We start from the raw sequence: 18,595 nt of genomic DNA, 5'->3' as shown, positions 1-18,595 counted from the left end.
ACATACACACACACACCCTCTCACACAACAGAAGGATGAGAGGAAGAAGAACCAGAAAATGAAATTGAGAAGGAGCCGTCAAAGGGGTAGAAGAACTATGATTCTTTTATGGCAGCAAAACCATTGCCTGATAATATTTCAAGGAGGAAGAGGTTCATAGTGTTGACTTCAGCAAAGATGTCAAGTAGGATCAGGAAGGAGTAGATTTCCTTGAACTGGCTTTTAGGAAGTCACAGGTGACCTTAGAGTGCTCTGCCTTGGAAAACTGAAGGTATTCCTGATATATGTGGTTTGAGAAGAGAGTTGGTGGAAAGGAAATCAAAGCATGAGGTCTTTATAACCACTCTAAGAGTTTTGATAGGCATATTAATAATAATAATGATAATAATAAATAATAATGGTATTTGTTAAGTGCCTACTATGTGCCAAGTGCTGAGGTAGATATAAGATATCAGGTCCCACAAGGAGTACACAGTCTAAGTTGGAGGGGGAACAGGTATTGAATCTCCACTTTGCAGAAGATAGAATTGAGCCAAAGTAAGTGACTTGCCCAAGGCCATATAGCAGGCAGTTGGCAGAGCTCAGGTTAGATCCTAGGTCCTCTGACTCCTAAACCCATGGTCCTTTCACTAGGTCATGTTGATTCCCTTGCATGGTAACAGGAAGCAGAAGAAATACATAGAAAGGGGCATGGGATCAAGAAAGGGCTTTTAAAGTGTAGGAGAGCATAAGTAAGTTTGATTTTAGAGGGTAATGAGCCACAGGAGAATGAGAAGTTGAAAATATCAATGATGGAATAGACAGGAGTAGGAGTGACTTTAGGAGATAAGGAATTAGTGTCAGAGGTCGAGGCGTTGGGAGTAGAGAGCAGACAGTAGACCTACTTCTAGAAATAGCTGGGAAGCAGAAGGATGAGGAAGTAGCCGTAGTGTTTTAAGAGAGTGATGAAGAGACTTTGGAAAGTTTGCACTGAAAGGCTTTGACTTTTCCAACTAAGTAATTGGTGAGTTCATTAGGGGTAAATTGTCAGTTAGGAAAGAGGGCTGAGTAGTGTATATTACTGGAAGAAAGCCCAGTTCCTAGATTTTCTCTCAGCTTCACTCAGCTACACATGGGCTCAAGTGGCCATGATCCTGCACTGATATAGGAAATGCAAGACTATGAAAGAATAGGAGGGAAAGAGAGTTGAGGAAGGCAGAGAGAGCAGAAGTGAAAGCAGAAGTAAGGGCTGGGAGATGCTGGCAAGGAGTCAGGAAGAATGGTAGAACGGGATAGGTCAATTAGGTCTAGACTATGGAGGCCATCATAAGAGGTGAAGGCCTAATTAAAGGGGCAGGTGGTGTGGGTGAGGTGACAAGTGAGAAGGCTGTAGTCAGCAAGTGGTAAATCAGAGGTGGTGAAGTATGAAATCAGATGTTTAGAGGTGGTTAGTTTAAGTGTAGCCACAACTATGGTTGTGAGTATCTTGAGTTGAGGGGTAGCCAAGAAGTCAGTGAAAATGAAAAACTAAAGGAAGCAGACATCTGGGGTGGTCAGAGAAATTATTCTTCTGGAGGTTGAAGTCTTCAAAGAAGAGATAGGAGGAAAGGAGTGAGCTTAAGAAAGTGAGAAACACATCTCAGTCAGCAAGAAATGCAGAGCTAGAACCAGGAGGGAAATATATAGTATAATCAATCAATCAGTTAATCAGTCATTTATATTCACTGAGTACTTACCGTGCGCCGGTAAGTTGCCGATCGCTGACACATTTGCGCCGGGACCACTTCTCCTTTGGAGCCGTGCCTCAGACCGCTTGTCCCCATTCCTGGATGAATCTTCTCCTCCTGTCATCACCGCCATGTGGACTCCGGACCTCCGCTCCCCTGGAGCCACGCTATCAAACTTCATTGACCTGCCCCCGGGCTTATGGTCCGATCACCAATCCGGATTTCTGCACCCCCGCCCAAGGATTCCGACACTGAGGATCCCCTCCCCCCGCCCCCCACCACCGCAGGCCCCACAGCCACCAAATCCACAAGTAGCTCCCAGACCTCCCCTCAACTCTCCCTGACCCTCCTAGCCCGTCCAGGTAGCAAACCCGAACCGCAGAAGTCTGTTCTTGCCAGCAACCCTCCCCTCCGCAGAGTCGTGGGACATTGTGCTCCCATGCTCCTCCCACCCCCAAGCCTTGGGACATTGTGCTCCCCTGCCCCACCCCACCCCCCTTGCCCCGGCCATGGGACATTAATAATAATGTTGGTATTTGTTAAGCGCTTACTATGTGCCGAGCACTGTTCTAAGCGCTGGGATAGACAGAGGGGAATCAGCTTGTCCCACGTGGGGCTCACAGTCTTAATCCCCATTTTACAGATGAGGGAACTGAGGCACAGAGAAGTTAAGTGACTTGCCCACAGTCACACAGCTGACAAGTGGCAGAGCTGGGATTCGAACTCATGAGCCCTGACTCCAAAGCCCATGCTCTTCCAGAAGCGGCCGTCCTTTGGGAAGCCCTCACTCCCTCCTCCCCTGTGAGGTGATATATTTCCCCCACCCCCGCTTCGCCACCCCCATCCCCGGGCAACAGTGCCCTTGTTCTCTGTTACATTAGCTGCCACCTGCACCCGCAACCCACATTGGACATCCTCAGGGCTCCCTCCGCCGCCTCAGAGACATTTGGACCACGAGTCCCAGGACTCTCCTTGCCGCTAGCCTTTTGATTCTGATCAGATCAACTCTTAGTCAACACCCGACTCTGGTCATCAGTCGCTTATTAATAATACCTCATTGTATCATGTTACTATATTACTGCTCTCGCATGTTGTTGTTAATTGTTCTCAGTGCTGCCACCTACCTCTCTGACTTCACCATGTCCTTCCACCCCCCCCCCCGACCCCGCACATCTGCCCTTCCCAATCCTCACCTTCCAGTTCCCCTCTCTGGCCCAGCTCTTTCCCTCTCTCTTCTCTGCCTTCTCCCGTCCTCCCCTCCCCCGCCCTAGAACTCCACTTTACCAATGCCACCCCTCTTCCCCCTCCCCCTGTGCTCGTCCCCACCAAACCCCCTCCTCCCAACCCCTCCGCTTCCTTCTTCCCCACCCACGCCCCACCCCAGTCCTCTTGTCCCACCGCCACTCCTCATCGCCCGCTCCCAGCCCAGGGCCCCTCCATCTCATTCCTATCCAAACCCTCCCCTCCCCCCGCTACCACCCCCTTCCCTCACCTGCACCCACAGCTACTGTCAAGTGTGGCCTTTGGAATCCCCGCTCCATTACAGGTAAACTACCTTTCATCCTTGACCGTTTCCCTTCCCGCTCTCTCCTCCTCCTCGCCCTTACGGAGACCTGGCTCACACGGTCTTAGAGAAGCAGCGTGGCTCAGTGGAAAGAGCACGGGCTTTGGAGTCAGAGGTCATGGGTTCGAATCCCGATTCGGCCACTTGTCAGCTGTGTGACTTTGGGCAAGTCACTTAACTTCTCGGTGCCTCAGTTACCTCATCTGTAAAATGGGGATTAAGACTGTGAGCCCCACGTGGCACAACCTGATTCCCCTGTGTCTACCCCAGCGCTTAGAACAGTGCTCGGCACATAGTAAATGCTTAACAAATACCAACATCATTATTATTATTATTACAGTCTCTTCTGCTGCTCTCTCCAGCGGAGGCCTCTCCTTCTCCTACTCCCCCGGACTCATCGGAAAGGGAGGAGGCGTCGGCGTCCTTCTCTCACCTCGATGCCGGTTCCACACTATCCCTCCGCCCCCTTCCCTCTCCTTCCCCGCCTTTCAAGCCCATATCATTCGCCTCTACCAACTCCTCCAGATTCTGGTAGCTGTCATCTACTGCTCTCCTGGTCCCACCTCTGACTTCTTCAACCACCTTGACCCCTTTCTCACCTTCCTTCTCTGCTTCTCTCTACCCACTCTGATCCTCGGAGACTTCAACATCCATGGATGTACCCGGTGACTCCTCTACTGCCCATCTGGTATTGCTCCTCGACTCTGCCAACCTCCTGCTCCACCACACCTCACCCTCTCACCAACTTGGTCACACCCTCTATCTCGTCATCTACCGCTGCACTATCTCCTCCCTCACCAACTCTGAAATCCCTCTCTCTGAACACAACCTCTCACCTGCTTCCTCTCTCACACTCTCTCCCCCTGCAAATCTGCATTACTCTCCCAAAGAGACCTCTGCTCTCTTGATCCCATCCGTCTCTCCAAAAGCATCTCTCCCCACCTTGCCTCCCTATCCGCTATTCCCATTCTTGATGATCAGGTCACCGCTCTCAACTCCACCCTCTCTACTCATCTCAACTCACCTGCCCCGCTTTTCCTCCGCCGCTCTCGCTCCTCTAACCCACCGCCCTGGACTTCTGCCTCTGTCTGCCTCCTTCAGCTCGAGCTGCTGAGCGCTGCTGGCGAAGGTCCATGCACCAAGCCAACCTTATCCATTTCAACTTTATCCATTCCTGCCTTAACTCTGCCCTCTCCTCCGCCAGGCAGAGCTACTTTTCTTCCCTCATTGACGCCCATGCCCCCGCCAATAGTTCCGTACTTATAATTCTTTCCTCGGGCACTCTGATCCTTCCCCTCCCCCATCCCTAACCCCCAAAGATCTGGCCACCTACTTCATCACAAAAATTCACACAATCAGGTCTGAGCTCCCCAAAGTCACCCCTCCCTCTTCTGCCTCCCCCCACCCACCCAACCCTCTCCCCTACTTTCCCATCCTTACCTGCAGTATCCTTAACTTCTATCTTTCTATCTTTAACCTCGCACTCTCCAATGGCTTCTTCCCCTCTGCCTTCAAACATGCCCATGTCTCCCCCATCCTAAAATAACCCTTTCTTGACCCCACTTCCCCTTCCAGTTATCGCCCTATCTCTCTCCTACTCTTCCTTTCCAAACTCCTAGAACGAGTTGTCTACACTCGCTGCCTAGAATTCCTTAACTCCACCTCTCTCCTGGACCCCTACCAATCTGCCTTCCATCCCCTCCACTCTACTGAGACTGCTCTCTCAATGGTCACCCATGAGCTCCTTCTTGCCAAATCCAATGGCTCCTACTCTATCCTAATCCTCCTTGACCTCTCAGCTGTCTTTGACACTGTAGATCATCCCCTTCTCCTCCACACCTCATCTCACCCCGGCTTCATGGACTCCGTCCTCTTCTGGTTCTCTTCTTATCTTTCTGGCTGTTCATTCTCGGTCTCCTTCGCGGACTCCTAACGTAGGGGTTCCTCAAAGGTCAGTTCTTAGCCCTCTTCTGTTCTCCATCTACACCAACTCCCTTGGTGAACTCTCGCTCCCACGGCTTCAACTATCATCTCTATGCAGATGACACCCAAATCTACATCTCCTCCCCACTTCTCTCCCCCTCCCTTCAGGCTCGTATCTCCTCCTGCTTCCAGGACGTCTCCACCTGGATGTCTGCCCACCACCTAAAACTCAACATATCCAAAACTGAGCTCCTTATCTTCCCTCCAAAGCCTTGTCCTCTTCCCGACTTCCCTGTCACCGTAGATGGTATGACCATCCTTCCTGTCTCTCAAGCCCGCAACCTTGGTGTCATCCTTGACTCAGCTCTCTCATTCACCCCACACATCCAATCTGTCACCAATGCCTGCTGGTCTCACCTTTACAATATCGTCACCATCCGCCCTTTCCTCTCCAACCAAACGGCTGTTTTACTGGAACAGGCTCTCATAATGGGCTGGATTACTGTGTCAGCCTTTTCTCTGATCTCCCTTCCTCCTGTCTCTCCCCGCTCCAGTCTATCCTTCATACCGCTGCCCGGATCATCTTCCTACAGAAACACTCTGGGCATGTCACTCCCCTCCTTAAAATCCTCCAGTGGTTACCTATCAACCTCCACAAGAGAAAGAATCTTTTCACTTTGGGCTTCAAGCCTCTCCATCACCTTGCCCTCTCCTACCTTACCTCCCTTCTCTCTTTCTACTCTCCACCCCGCACGCTCCGCTCCTCTGCCACTCACCTCCTCACGGTCCCCCGTTCACGCCTATCCTGCCGTCGAACCCTGGCCCACGTCCTACAGCTGTCCTGGAATGCCCTCCCTCCTCACCTCCGCCAAACTAACTCTCTTCCCCTCTTCAAGGCCCTACTGAGAGCTCGACTCCTCCAAGAGGCCTTCCTAGATTGAGCTTCCCCTTTCCCTTATGCTCCCTCTGTTCCCTCTCTGCCCCCCCTTCACCTCCCCTCAGCTAAGCTCCCTTTCCCCCCTTTCCCTCTGCTCCTCCCCTTCTCCCTGCCCCTCCTCTCAGCACTCTGCTCATTTGTATATGTTCTTAATGCCCTATTTATTTTGTTAATGAGGTGTACATCCCCTTGATTCTATTTTTTGTGATTAGGTTGTCTTGTTTTTGTCCGTTTGTCTCCCCCGATAAGACTCTAAGCCCGCCGATGGGCAGGGGTTGTCTCTATCTGTTCCCGAATTGTACATTCCAAGCACTTAGTATAGTGCTCTGCATATAGTAAGCGCTCAATAAATACTACTGAATTGAATTGAATTGAATTGAAAGAAGCAGGGAGAAAATTGTGAAGTACAATGAGGAAACATTGTTTGAGGAAACAAAAGGTCCAGGTGGAAAGAGAAAGGATCTGAGAGTCAGAGAACCTGGGTTTTAATTGTTGTTTTATTGGGGCCTGTTGTGTGACCTTGGGTAAATCACTTAACTCAGCATGGCTCAGTGGAAAGAGCCCGGGCTTGAGAGTCAGAGGTTATGGGTTTGAAACCAGGCTCTGCCACTTGTCAGCTGTGTGTCTGTGGGCAAGTCATTTCACTTCTCAGTGCCTCAGTTACCTCATCTGTAAAATGGGGATCAAGACTGTGAGCCCCACGAGGGGCAACTTGATTACCCTGTATCTATCCCAGCGCTTAGAACAGAGCTCTGCACATAGTAAGCGCTTAACAAATACCAACATTATTATTAACTAATTTTTGCCTCAGTTTCCTCATCTGTGAAAGGAAGATGGAATACACTTTCTCCCTCCTACTTAGACTGTTAGTTCTACTTCAACTATGGGACAGAGACTGTATTAAACCTGACTATCTTGTATCTACCTCAGAGCTTAGTACAGCGCTTGCACATAGTAAGGATTTACCGAATATGATGATGATGATGATAATGATGATAATGGTGATGGTGATTTTATTAATGAGAGCAACAATGGGGAAGAGAAACTTGTTGACAACTGCAACCTCTCTAGTAAGAAAGGAAGAATGGGGGAAGATGGAACCCCTTCGAGAGAGAACAGAAGAGGAGAGAGTGTTGCCAGGTGAGAGCCATGTGTCTGTGCCTAAGTCTCTATAAATGTGGGAAGAGGAGGAGTAAGAGGACCAGAAAGAGATCAGAATAAAGGGGAATATACCCAGGATGGAGCAGGAGTTGCATAGAGTACACTGGTATTGTCTTGGGAGCATGACACTGGGGCTGGAGGGATGGAAATGGGATGGGGGGCAGAGGGAGTGGTACTAGTGGTGGTAGTAATAGTATCTACTAAGGACTTACTGTGTACAGAGGACTTTACTAAATGCTGGAAAAGAATATAGAGGAGGGAATTAGACATGATCCTTGTCCCTCAGGGGCCTCACAATTTAGGAGTATAAGTAGGGAGGAGGGCCTGGAGAAGGACACATCAGTAATGTTGAAATATTACAACAGAGCATAGACAAATGCACAAAATCAAACAAAATCAGTAGTATTGTGACCAGAGAAGCGGCATTTCAGGCTCCTTGAGACTCAGAGTTCAGCACACACCCTTAACCATAGCAGTCACTACATCACCCCCAGTCTTTCTGCTGCGGGTTTTTTTCTCTTTCCCACATAGTGGGAGAAGATAGGATGGGATGGAGTCCCCTTGGAGATGTGGAGAAGATCTGATATTAGTTCCTGGGGAGGTAGCTGGGCTGGCTGGCTGTTGGCATGGATACCAGAGGCACAGTACAACTTCTTTATTAGTTCACACTGGTTGAGGAAGTAGGGTTAAGAGATGAGATACAGAAAAGTATGGTGAAGGAAGGAGGATTTGACAGCGTGGTGGGATAAAGTATCAGGGATGAGGACGGGTGTGAGGGGAGAGGGAGGAGCTGGAGACATAGCCTATCAGCAGTGTGGGTCTCAGCTACTGCTCTCTTCTAGATATTCTAAAATTTGTGAAGGTGATCTTTTGAATCCAATACTCCATTCTGGAGTGAGAGGAGTGGAAGGGCAGTATCTGCAGATTTCAAGAAGTCTGTAGCCTTCTATGTTGCATGAAGTTGGGAGTGAGGCTGGTTAGTATATTCTGTTAGTTTATCCATACTTCACTCTGCTGCCCGCGTTATCTTTCTATAGAAACTTTCTGGGCATGTCATCTCCCTCCTCAAAAATCTCCACTGGTTGCCTGTCAACCTCCCTCTCAATCAAAAACTCCTCGCTCATTAAATACAATTGAATGAATGAATGAATGAATGAATGAATTGGTGGCTTCATCAGAACGACTTGGGGTAGATTAGATTAGTATTGTCAATTATGCATAATAATTGTTTTTTATGCATAATGAAAGGTTACCATCAGTGGTGCCATCGTCAAGTAGAAAGGACAAGTGTATATAATTAAATCATGTATATTTATGATGCTTTTGCCAATTACGCATTTAGACACTTAAATCTGTAGCCTTTAATCATTTGATTTTCACTCCACCCTCAGCCCACAACATTTTGTATTTTATTTCAAGATCTGTCTCATCCTCTAGACTGTAAATTTGTTGACACTTAGTCAAGGAAGGCCTCTTGAAGGAAATGTGTCTTCAATAAAACTTTGAAAGAAGGGAGAGTAATTGTTGGATATGAAGAAGGAGGGCATTCCAGGCCAGAGGCAGGACATAAGCAAGAGACCAGTGGTGAGATAGATAAGACTGAGGTAAAGCGAGAAGGTTAGCATTAGAGGAGCAAAGTTAGCATTATAGGAGGCTGCATGGTAGTAGGAAATTAGGTGAGGTAGAAGGGGGCAAGGTGATTGAATGCTTTAAAGCCAATGGTGAGGCTTTTCTGTTTGATGCAGAGTTGGATGGGCAAGCACTGGAACTTCTTGTGGAGTGGGGAAACATGGCATGAATGTTTTTGTATAAAAATGATCTAGGCAGAAAAGTGAAGTATGGACTGGAATGGGGAGAGGCAGAAGGTTGGGAGGTCAGGAAGGAGGGATAGAATACGTGATTGGAATAACATGGTAGCAGTGTGGATGGAGACTAAAGGGTGGATTTTAGAGATGTTGTAAAGGTCATGATTCAGTGTTAGACTGAATATGTGGGTTGAATGAGAGAGAGGAATTAAGGAAAATGCCAAGGTTATGGACCTGTGAGACAGGAAGCCAGTGTTGCTGCCTATAGTGATGGGATTATCAGGGGGAAGGCAGTCTGGGTAGGAAGATAAGGAGTTCTGTATTGGACAAGTAAAATTTGAAGTGATGGCAGGACAATCAAGTAGAGATTTCTTGAAAGCAAAAGGAAATGTGAGAGTACAGAAAGGGAGACATATCATGGCTGGAGATGTAGATTTGGGTATCATCAGCACAGAGTTGGTAGTTGAAGCCACGGGAGCGAATGAGTTCTCCAAGGAAGTGGTTGTAGATGGAAAATAGAAGGGGACACAGAACTGAATCTTGAGGGACACCCACAGTTAGATGTGGGAGGCAGAGGAGGAGCCCATGAAAGAGACTAAGAATGAGTGGCCCGAGAGATAGGAAGAAAATCTCGTGAGAAGCAGCATGGCTTAGTGGAAACAGCATGGACTTGGGAGTCAGAAGTCATGGGTTCTAATCCTGGCTCTCCCACTTGTCAACTGTGTGACCTTGGGCAACTCATTTAACTTCTCTGTGCCTCAGTTACCTCATCTGTCATCTATCATCAAGGGAAGGTAGTTTGGGTGTGGAGGCTAAATAGGGCATAATGGCTTGAGAAAATTGGATGGAAGATGTGGGGAGACATGCACTGGGGAGACATGCACCCAAAAATTATTTCAAAAGATTATCCCAGAAGCAGAGTGAAGTGTGGACTGGAGAGGAGAGAGGCTGGAGGCAGACAGAGCCACAAGGAGGCTGATGCAGCAGTGAAATTTGTTGATATTTGAGCCAGTGTTGTAGCAGTTTGGATCACGAGGAACGAGCAAATTCTGGATATGTTGTGTAGATGGTTTCGACAAGTTTTAGTTCCTAAATGTGCAGGTTGAAGGAGAGAGTTAAATCGAGAATAATGCTGACGTTGAAGGTTTGAGATACGGGAAGGGTGGTGGTAGTTTGAAAGATTGGGAAAGTCTAGGTGAAGATCCTGGTTTGAATGAGAAGACGAGGAATTCAATTTAGAACGCTGAGTTTGATGTGGTATGTGGCACATCCTGTTAAAGATGTCCTGAAGGCAGGAGGAAATGTGAGAACAAAAAGAAGGAGAGCGATCAGGGGTGGAAAGTACATTTGGGAATGATTATTCTCCTCCACGGATCATCGCCACGTGGGCTCAGGATCTCTGCTCCCTTGGAGCCGTGCCTTGGACCGCCCATCCCTTATTCCCAGCTAGCTCTTTGGCTGCTGATCGCCGACACGGTTTCGCCGGGACCGCCTCTCCATTGGAGCTGTGCCTTGGACCGCCGGTCCCCTCATTCCCAGCTGAATCTTTCTCCTCCCCTGATCGTCACCACGTGGGCTCGGGATCTCGGCTCCCTTGAAGCTGCGCTATCAGACTTGAATGACCTGCTCCCGGGCTTATGGTCATCTCCCCAACCCTAACTTCCGCACCCCTGCCCAAGGACTCCGACACTAAGAATCCCCCCACCACACACACACACAGGCCCCACAGCCAACAGATCCACGAGTAGCTCCCAGACCTCCCTCCATCTTTCCCTGACCCTCTTACTTCCAACACCCCCTGGTCTTGCACCTCCTCGTAGCTCGTTCTCGTAGCAAACCCGAACTGTAGGACTCTGTCCTCCCCAGCACCCCCCTCCCCCCACCAGAGTCTTGGAACATTGTGCTCCCCTGCTCTCCCCACCACCGGGCTATGGGACATTGTGCTCCCTAGCCACCCCCCCCCCCCCCGGGCCGTGGGACATTACATCCCCAACCGCCCTCCCCGTCTCCACCCAGAAGCGGCCATCCTATAGGGAGCCCTCACTCCATCCTCCCCTCTGCTCTGACCTGAGATGATAGATTTCCCCCGCCCCCCTCCCCCTTCCCCATCCCCATTCCCGGACAACACTACCCTTAGCTGCTACCTGCAACCACAACTACTCCTCTCCCCATGAGTTTCCCGTCCTCTACCCCCTGCAACAACTCCACCCTTCCCCACATCCGACATCCTCAGGGCTCCCCCCACCGCCTGAGAGACATTTGGACCACGAGCCCCAGGACTCTCCTTGCCTCTAGCTTTTTTATTTTGATCCGATTGACCCTTAGTCAACACCCCACCCTGGGCATCACCTGCTTATTAATAACATTTTATTGTATCATATTACTATATTACCGCTTTCGTGTTATTGTTAATTCTTCTCAGTGCTGCCACCTACCACTCTGACCTCACCAAGTCCTTCCACCCTCCCCATCTGCCCCTCCCAATTCTCACCTTCCCCTTCCCCTCTCCCTCCCGCCCAGCTCTTTCCCACTCTCTCCTCTACCTCCTACCCTCCCCCGCCCTAGAAGCCCACTTTACCAGCGTCACCCCTCTTCCCCCTCCCCCTTCCCTCCTCCCTATCAAATCCCCTCCTCCCACCCCCTTCCTTTCCCTCTTCCCCACCCACGCCACATCCCAGTCCTCCTGTCCCACTGCCACCCCTCATCCCCCTCTCCCCACCCAGGCTCCTGCCATCTCATTCCCATCCCAACCCTCCCCTCCCGCCCGTTCTCTCCACCCTCCCTCCCCAGCACCCACAGCTGCTGTCAGGTGTGGCCTTAGGAATCCCCACTCCATTACAGGTACACTACCTTTCAACCTTGACCTTTTCCTTTCCTGCTCTCTCCTCCTCCTCGCCCTTACGGAGACCTGGCTCACATCTGAAGACACGGTCTCTGCTGCTGCTCTCTCCAGCGGAGGCCTCTCCTTCTCCCACTCCCCCAGACTCACCGGAAAGGGAGGAGGCGTCGGCTTCCTTTTCTCACCCCAATGCCACTTCCGCACTATCCCTCTTCCCCTTTGCTCTCCTTCCCCTCCTTTGAAGCACATATCATTCGCCTCTACCACCCCCTCCAAATTTTTGTAGCTGTCATGTACCGCTCTCCTGGTCCCACCTCCAACTTCTTCAACCACCTTGACCCCTTTCTCACCTTCCTTCTCTCCTTCTCTCTGCCCACTCTGATCCTCGGAATCTTCAACATCCACATGGATGTACCCGGTGACTCCTCTGCCACCCGCCTGCTATCACTACTCGACTCTGCCAACCTCTTGCTCCAACACACCTCGCCCACTCACCAACTTGGTCACACCCTCGATCTCGTCATCTCCTACCGCTACACTCTCTCCTCCCTCACCAACTCTGAAATCCCTCTCTGGGGCCATAAACGTCTCACCTGCCTCCTCTCTCACACTCTCCTCTCTCACCCTCAGTAATACAAGTCTGTATTACTCCTCCACAGAGACCTCTGCTCTGTTGATCCCATCTGTCTCTCCAAAAGCATCTCTCCCCACCTTGCCTCCCTATCCTCTCGATGCTCGATGATCAGGTTACTGCTCTCAACTCCACCCTCTCTACTCATCTCAAATCACTCGCCCCCCTTTCCCTCCACCGCTCTCGCTCCACTAACCCGCAGCCCTGGATCTCTGCCTCTGTCTGCCTCCTTCGCTCTTATGCTCGAGCTGCTGAGTGCTGCTAGCAAAGGTCCAAGCACCAAACCAACCTTATCCATTGCAACTTTATCCTTTCCTGACTTAACTCTGCCCTCTCTTCCGCCAGGCAAAACTACTTCTCTTCCCTCATTGACGCCCATGCCCGTCACCCCCGCCAATTGTTCCGGACTTTTAATTCTCTCCTCAGGCCCCCTGTTCCTCCACCTCCCCGATCCCTCACCCCCAACGATCTGGCCACCTACTTCATCAAGAAAATTAACACAATCAGGTCCGAGCTCCTCAAAGTAACCCCTCCCCCTCTGCTACCTCCTCCCTCCCAACCCTCTCCCCTACTTTCCCATCTTTCCCTGCAGTATCCTCAGAGGAGATCTCCTCCCTCCTCGCAAGTGCCACCCCCTCCACCTGTGCTTCGGACCCCATTCCCGCTCACCTTATAAAAACCATCGCCCCATCCCTCCTCCCTTCCTTAACTTCTATCTTTAACCACTAAATTTCCAATGGCTTCTTCCCCTCTGCCTTCAAACAAACCCATGTCTCCCCCATCCTAAAAAAAAACCCTCTCTCGACCCCACTTCTCCTTCCTTCCAGTTATCGCCCTATCTCCCTACTACTCTTCCTTTCCAAACTCCTAGAATGAGTGGTGTACACTCGCTGCCTAGAATTCCTCAACTGCAACTCTCTCCTGGACTCCCTCCAAATCTGGCGTCCGTCCACTCCACTCTACCGATTTTGTTAATTTTCTTGATGAAGTAGGTGGCCAGATCGTTGGGGGTGAGGGATTGGGGAGGTGGAGGAACAGGGGGCCTGAGGAGAGAATTAAAAGTCCAGAACAATTGGCGGGGGTAACGGGCATGGGCGTCAGTGAGGGAAGAGAAGTAGTTTTGCCTGGCGGAAGAGAGGGCAGAGTTAAGTCAGGAAAGGATAAAGTTGCAATGGATAAGGTTGGCTTGGTGCTTGGACCTTTGCTAGCAGCGCTCAGCGGCTCGAGCATAAGAGCGACCTCCTTCTTGCCAAATCCAATTGCTCCTACTCTAACCTAATCCTCCTCGACCTCTCAGATGCCTTTGACACTGTCGACCATCCCCTTCTCCTCCACACCTTATCTTCCTTGGCTTAATGGACTCTTTCTTTTCCTGGTTTTTCTCTTATCTTTCTGGCCATTCATTCTCGGTCTCCTTCGTGGGCTCCTCCTCATCCCCCTCCCATATTCTAAATGTAGGGGTTCCTCAACGGTCAGTTCTTGGCCCTCTTCTGTCATCCATCTACACTCCCTCCCTTGGTGAACTCTTTCCCTCCCACGGCTTCAACTATCATCTCTACGCAGATGACACCCAAATTTACATCTCCTCCTCTTTTCTTTCCCCCTCCCTTCAGGCTCGTATCTCCTCCTGCCTCCAGAACGTCTCCACCCGGCTGTCTGCCCGCCACCTAAAACTCAACATGTCCAAAACTGAGCTCCTTATCTTCACTCCTAAACCCTGTCCTCTTCCTGACTTCCCTGTCACTGTGTACAGTACAACCATCCTTCCCGTCTTTCAAGCCCACAACCTTGGTGTCATCCTTGACTCAGCTCTCTCATTCATCCCACACATCCAATCCGTCAACAACGCCTGCTGGTCTCACCTTAACAATATCGCCAAGATCCACCCTTTCCTCTCCATCCAAACGGCTATCATACTGGTACAGGCTGTCATAATATCCTGGCTGGATTATTGTGTCAGCCTTCTCTCTGACCTTTCCTCCTGTCCCTTTACACTCCAGTCTATTCTTCATTCCGCTGCCCGGATCATCTTCCTGCAGAAACGCTCTGGGCATGTCACTCCCCTCTTTAAAAACCTCCAGTGGCACGAAACAAACACTTTTCACTCTGGGCTTCAAGGCTCTCCATCACCTTGCCCTCTCCTACCTTACCTCCCTTCTCTTTTTCTACTCTCCACCCCACACGCTCCGCTCCTCTGCCGCTCACCTCCTCATGGTCCCCCGTTCACGCCTATCCCACCGTCGACTTCTGGCCCACTTCCTACCGCTGTCCTGGAATGCCCTCCCTCCTCACCTCTGCCAAACTAACTCTCTTCCCCTCTTCAAAGCCCTACTGAGAGCTCACCTCCTCCAAGAGCCCTTCCCAAACTGAGCTTCCCCTTTTCCGTCTGCTCCCTCTCTGCTCCCCCTCTGCTCTCTGCTCCTCCCCTCTCCCTTCCCCTCCCCTCAGCACTGTGCTTATTTGTATAAACTTTTATTACCCTACTTATGTTGTTAATGAGGTGTGCATCCCCTTGATTCTATTTATTGTGATTATGTTGTCTTGTTTTTGTCCGTCTGTCTTCCCTGATTAAACTGCAAGCCCGTCACTAGGCAGGAATTGTCTCTATTTGTTCCCGAATTGTACATTCCAAGCTCTAGTACAGTGCTCTGCACATAGTAAGCGCTCAGTAAAAATACTATTGAAAGAATGAATGAATTAACATAGTGGTCGACACCATGGGAGCAGATGAGGTCCCCAAAGGAGTGAGTGTAGAAGGTGAATTGGAGGGGATCCAGAAATGAACCTTAACCTCAATATGCTGGTAGAAATTAATATATCATAAATCACCGTAGCCAAAATTTCAGAATCACTGTATATGATTACATTGTTTAGCACACATTGGAGAAATTATTTTAACGTTGCATTTCTGAGAGTCAACACACCCCAAAATGCTTTTTTGTGTGTTTCTCATGAGCTGGGCCAGTGGATACATTGTTGTTGTGCCATATTAACAACACAAGCAATTCTGTCACATCCTAGTATGCATTATTTACTCCTCCAAATTTAGTTTTCATTCATTCATTCATTCATTCATTCAATCGTATTTATTGAGCTCTCTCTGTGTGCAAAGCACTGTACTAAATGTTTTGGGGAATACAATTCAATAAACAGACACATTCCCTACCCACCATGAGTTTACAGTATACAGCAAAGAAGGCAGACATGCTCTGCAACCTGGAAGAGCTCAATAAATGCGATTGAATGAATGAATTAAATATAAATAAATAAATTTCAGACGTGTACATACGTGCTATGGGGTTGAGAGGGAGATGAACAAAAGGGGCAAGTCAGGGCAAAACAGAAGGGAATGGAAGACGAAAGGGGGGATTAAAGTGGGAAGGCTTCTTGGAGGAGATGGGCCTTCAAAAATCCTTTGAAGGTGGGAGAGTAATTAGCTGTTGGATTTGAAGAGGAAGGGTGTTCCAGGCCAAGGGCAGGATGTGGGCCAGGGGTAATCAGTGAAATAGACATATGGGAGGCATATTGAGAAGGTTAGTATTAAAGGAGTGAAGTGTGTGGGCTGGGTTGCAGTAGGAGTGTAGTGAGGTGAGGTAGAAGGGGGCATACTGAGGTATGGCTGAATTGTTTGTGATAATAACGTGGTATAACAACCATGTAACCACTGGTCCAGCTCATGAGGAACACAAAAAATACATTTTGAGGTGTGCTGACTCTCAGAATGCAGAGCAATGTTGTTAAAATATTAAAATAATATTATGTGAAGTAGGAGGGGGCAAAGTGACTGAGTGCTTTAAAGCCAATGGCGAGGAGATTTTGTTTGATGCAGAGGTGGGCAGGCAACCACTGCAGTTTCTTGAGGAATTAGGAAACATGTCATGAACGTTTTTGTAGAAAAATGATTGGGGCAGTGGACTGATGTGGGGAGAGAATGGAGGCAGGGAGGTCAGCAAGGAGACTGATACAGTAATCCAGGCAGGATAAGATTTGTGATTGTATTAACGTAGTAGCAGTTTGGATGGAGAGGAAAGTGCAGATTTTAGCGATGTTGTGAAGGTGGGATCTAAAGGATTTGCAGATGGATTCAATATGTGTGTTGAATGACAAAGAGGAATCAAGGATAACTTCAAGGTTATAGGCTTGTGAAACAGGAAGGACTGTGGTGCCATCTTCAATATTGGGTAATTCATGAGGAGGATTTGGTTGGGAAGATAAGAAGTTTGGGTGGGATGACAAGGAGTTCTGTTTTGGACATGTTAAGCTTGAGGTAACAGGAGAATATCCAAGTAGAGATGTCGTGAAGGCAGGAGGAAAAGTGAGGAGGTGGAGGGGGTGGCTTTTGAGTCAAAACAGGAGATCTCTTCTAGAGATACTGCGGGAAAGATGGGGGATTTGGAGAGTGGGCAGGAGCAGGGAGGGATTGAGGAGGGACTGAGGAAGCTTTAGGGACAGCACGCCTGATAGTGTCAATTTTCTTAATAAAGTAGGTGGCCAGGTCATTGGAATCAAGAGATGGAGGAGGTGGAGGGACGGAGGGCCTGAGGAGGGAGTTAAATGTCTGGAACACCTGACATTGGCAATGGGCATGGGTGTCAATAAGGGTGGAGAATTATTTTTGCCTGTCAGAGGAGAGAGCAGAGTTAAAATATACAAGAATGACCTTGAAGTGGTCCAAATCAGCCTGATATTTAGATTTCTGCCAGCAGTGCTCTGTGGCTCCTGTACAAGAGCAAAGGAGGTGGAATGTGCAGGTGATCCAGAGCTGTGGGTTCATGGTGTAAGATCAACAAAGGGATAAGGGAGTGGTGAGTTGAGTTCGGTAGAGAGGGTGGTAGTGAGAGAGTCAGTTTTATCATCAAGGGAAGGACGTTTGGATACATAGTCTAAATGGGTCATGGTGAGTTGACAAAATTAGATGAGGTCAAAAAATCAGAGCTCTCTGTAGGGGAAAGGTACAGACTTACCGGGAGGATGTTTATGGGAGAGCAAACAAGTGAGAAGGCTGTGGTCGATTAGAGGGATTTCAGAATTGGTGAGGGTAGAAACTGGGCAGCGGCTAGAAATGACGAGATGGAGTGTGAATCCAAGTTGGTCAGTGGATGAGGTGGAGTGGAGCAGGGAGTCAGTGGATTGGAGGGGTGATAGAAGACAGTCAGCAAAAGGGTTATCAGGAACATCTATGTGGATATTAAAGTCTGCAAGGATCAATGTAGGCATGGAGAAAGAGAGAAGGAATGTAAGAAAGCCATTAAAATGGTTAAAGAAGTTGATGGTAGGACCTGGAATGTGGTAGATGACCATTACTAGAATCTGGAGTGGGTGTTAGAGGCAGCTGATATGGGCTTTTTAACTGTACCTCACTTGTAAGTCCCACATTACTGATGCATTCTTCATCCTTCCCCCTACTTGGAACTTCCTCCCTCATCAAATTCAGCATTTACTTCCGCACCTTCAATTACGTTCTGAAAAGCAACCTCCTCCAAGAGGTATTTCTGCACTAATCTTCCCATCTTTCTAGTCATGCCATCCCACCATCTAGCTCTCTGTTCGATTATAGAATGAACTCATTTCAATAGTATCTATGCTTTCACTCTTTTGTCTATTATATATTTGGCAATTTATCTTTTTCTGTCTCCCCTATTAGATTGTAATCTCCATAAGGACAAAGACCAGGTCTCTTTATTCTATTGAGTGTTTCCAAGCACTGAGTGCAGTACACTGTACTCAAAAGAGGTGCCCAATAAATGCTACGGATCATGAGAGGACAGTTGATTCCACACTATCTTTTATCAGTCATATTAGCACACACTGAAAACTATGTCACATAGAATGTTGACTTCTAATAATAATAATAATAATGTTGGTATTTGTTAAGCGCTTACTATGTGCTGAGCACTGTTCTAAGCGCTGGGGTAGACACAGGGGAATCAGGTTGTCCCACGTGGGGCTCACAGTCTTAATCCCCATTTTACAGATGAGGTAACTGCTACCAAGCCCTGTCCAATCCACAATTCCCTCAGAGTATAATG

This window comes from Ornithorhynchus anatinus, chromosome 8 (genome assembly GCF_004115215.2).
Source record: "Ornithorhynchus anatinus isolate Pmale09 chromosome 8, mOrnAna1.pri.v4, whole genome shotgun sequence".
NCBI lineage: Eukaryota > Metazoa > Chordata > Mammalia > Monotremata > Ornithorhynchidae > Ornithorhynchus > Ornithorhynchus anatinus.
Note: the sequence above shows the minus strand (reverse complement) of the source record.